Source organism: Dendropsophus ebraccatus, chromosome 3, assembly GCF_027789765.1.
Source record: "Dendropsophus ebraccatus isolate aDenEbr1 chromosome 3, aDenEbr1.pat, whole genome shotgun sequence".
Taxonomy (NCBI): domain Eukaryota; kingdom Metazoa; phylum Chordata; class Amphibia; order Anura; family Hylidae; genus Dendropsophus; species Dendropsophus ebraccatus.
Genome location: NC_091456.1, coordinates 89,444,348 through 89,447,830, shown reverse-complemented (window position 1 = coordinate 89,447,830; position 3,483 = coordinate 89,444,348). Strand labels below are relative to the sequence as shown.

At 36.8% G+C, this 3,483-nt stretch overlaps 1 long non-coding RNA gene across 1 annotated transcript; it reads right to left on the bottom strand.

The window, feature by feature from the left end:
- Positions 1–446: 446 nt before the first annotated feature.
- LOC138787187 (uncharacterized) lies at positions 447–2,358 on the bottom strand. The gene is made up of 3 exons (XR_011362320.1): positions 2,268–2,358; positions 1,248–1,300; positions 447–627 (listed from the first exon to the last, which is right to left on the bottom strand). It is a non-coding gene; the product is annotated as an uncharacterized lncRNA (long non-coding RNA).
- Between the last annotated feature and the right edge of the window lie 1,125 nt (positions 2,359–3,483).

The window sequence follows — 3,483 nt, the reverse complement described above, 5'->3', positions numbered from 1 at the left end:
GCAAGTGCTATGGCCTTTTAAGCACAAGGAGGGAAAAACGAAAACGCAAAATTTTAATTGGTCCGGTCCTCTAAGGGTTAACTGACCTCTAAAAATATCAGTTTTGGAAACATTCAAGAAAATGTGATAATTTGCTGATACATTTCTAAGCCTTGTAACACGCTAAAAAAATAAAATATGTTTACCAAATGATGCCAGAATAAACTAGACATAGGGGCATATTTATCATTCTTTTTGCACCATTATTTTGGTACAAGCTTTTGCACAATTTGAACTATTTTTGGGCAGTTTATGCCAGATGCGCCTTTTAAAACCTTTTACGCTCAGGGGTGTGTGGCTTATACTAGCTTCTTTTTATCCAGATTTATGTGCAATTTTTTTTATTTTGGACAAAAAATCCAATAATTGCCTGTGTAAAAGGGCCTTTATTTCTTATTTACCCTATACACATTACAATGGGTGTGATTAATCGGTTGGCGATACAGGACGAGCATGCTCATCTTAGTGTTGTGAAATGAGTATAGAGAGGGCTCAGGAGCTTGCAGGAAGCCGATCCTTTATCAGTGCAGCCTCTTCTAGGCCTCCCGCATCTGCCGGATTCTGTGATTGCTTCAGCCTGTCTCCAGTCTGAAAAAATTGATTGTCGAGATTGTGAGTCAATTCACTATATACATATATATATATATATATATATATATATTGATCTCTATGAGTAATTATTGTATTGCTACAAAAGTGAATTGAAAACATAAAAAAAAACGTTTAAAATATAAATAATTAAATTCCATAATAAAAGTTTGAATGATCCCCTTTTCCTATTTTTTAAATAAAAAGTTTAATAAAAAAATAAACATATGCCATAAGCAAAAAAAAAACAAAAAAACAATAATTGCTTTTTCCCCCGTAACTTCACATTTAAAATAAAATTTTATAAAATGTGATCAAAACATCCCATTTCAACCAAATAGGTAACAATAAAAACTACTGAAGACTACAACTCTGCACACATAAAATAAAAATGCTATAATAGTCAGTATAGCTGTAAGCTGTGTCAGTACAGTAGCGCAAAGATTTAAAAAGTTTCTGAACTCCCAACATCAATACAAATAATGATGTCAGGAACTGTGGGAATGCCCCCTCAGTGTTTATGCTCATACATGCCCCTTTGTTGTTTACCCAGCCTGTCTGACGTCTCTCCCCCTCCTGTGCATTTATTTCAGTGTAGGAACCAAGTTGGAGATCCTTACCGAACATGACAGATTACTTGAAATTTGAGCAGTTGAGACGTGATAATTCCTAGCTGCCAAAGTAAAAAAAAATAGATTTTAACATCTCTCTTATGTCCATACACATGCATTATTAAGGATGAGGTAGCATCAATATACTCGCTCCATCGAATACTTTTGTGTAGCCCGATACTCAAGCAAATACTATACTCAATAGAGCATGCTCGCTTATCTCTAATTATTATTCCATTTTATCCCATTCATGCTGCCTAAACCACAAATTATCAGGATGCCCCCGTGGTGGTATCTGCCTACCATGCTTTGATTAAAAAAGATCTCTACCTATATTCAAAGGGAGAGAGATCTATAAACTGAGACTACAGGGATGAGGAGAAGCTATGAGCCCCAAAGACTTGTCAGTTGGGCAGAATGTAAGTGATGACCAGTTCTCTTTATATAGGAAAAAGATGCTTTTAGAATTCATGCTGCTCCTACAAATCAATAACTTGGGATTTTCTTCTCTCCATTTACTAATTTAATATATTAAATTCTGCATTACTAATATAATTTTTAGCCATTAAAAGCTGCCTAGACACCATTTTGTGATGTTTTTTCTTCAATACAGAATTTAATCTCAGGAGAGTATTAGCTGCTTATCTACAGCAACTAAAAACAGAATATAATATGCTGACCTTAATCGTAGTACTGTAAATTTATGCTAGAAATCCTGATATTGAATAATTAAATTAGGCAATGTTTGATCCGGGGTTTAATGTTAACACCAATTGTCAAACTTAATTATATTTATTTTAAATTACAACAATCCTACAAAGAAAGGGTACACCAAAGCTAATATTATACTTCAAATAGAAATCCAAACTTTATTAATCACTATAAAAAGAGATAAAAACATGCATATATGCGAACAGGGAAAAAAGCTCTCATATAGAACAAACTGTAGTAGCTACAACGCTATATCTCTCTAATATATAAATTTATTATGTAAAGAACACCCAATGTTAAAAATAGAAGAATAAATACATTTAGCATCAGCCCTTAGCCTTCACAGCCCAAATTAGACATTGATATAAACAGTGCCCAGCATCTGAGCTGAGCTTCTCTTCACTTGAACAGGATCTGAGCTGCAGTTACAGGTCACCACGGCGACACAAACAACAAACTCTATTCACGTGTAGTGCTGCGCAAAACAACTGATCCGGGGGTGCCGGGGGTCAACATCATGCCGATTAGTTACTGAAGTGTGTGATGTGTGTCTATATATATGTATGTATGTTCATACATACTTTATTAAAGGGGTATTTTGGATACAGATTTTTAAAAAATAACACATACTTACCTCTCTTTCTTGGAGCTTTCCCTGCAATGTCTTACAGTCCCCTGCTGAATGCTCTGACTGCCACTTCCAATCTCACTGGTCTCTGCAATGACAGCCTGCTTATCCAATTACTGTCTGAGAAGGGAAAGCACTGTGGCTGGTGATTGGCTGAGCCGGCAATCAATGCTGAGATGAATCTGTCTTGAAAGTAGCAGCCAGAGTCTTCAGCAGGAAACCATAAGACATTGCAGGGGTACCCTGAAGGGAGCAAGCTAAAAGGACGTCCGGCAAATTTTTTTTATTAAAGTGTTGTATTGCCCCCCAAAAGCTATACAAATCCCCAATATACACTTATTAGGGGAAATGCACATAAAGTGCCTGCACTTACTACTACATCAAGGCTTCACTTCCTGGATAAAATGGTGATGTCATGACCCGACTCCCAGAGCTGTACGGGCTGTGGCTGCTGGAGAGGATGATGGCAGGGGGACACTGAGGGACACAGGGCACTGGAGGGACACTGAGTATATTGATGATTTGTATAACTTTTCGGGAGCAATACAACACTTTAATAAAAAATCTCCTCCGGACTTCTCATTTAAGTATGTGTTATTTCTTATTTTCATATTGTACCCAGATAAATTTATAAAATACTGCTTTAAGTAACGTACAACATGTATACCATACTTGTAGAGTATAAGGAGGTTGGCCCAAGAACTGTCTCAGCAGGTGTGCAGCAGTGTCCCTTCATGCCCAATGTCAAATTGGGCAGAAGAGAAAAGTAGGCACTGCATCACCCCATTTATTACCACTTACACGGCTCCATTATCATTATTACTGCTCATATGCGAGAAATCATAATGATTATTGAATGGTGTATGGTCGCTCTTAGATGCCTCCTCCCTTGCCTTGCCTCTCTCT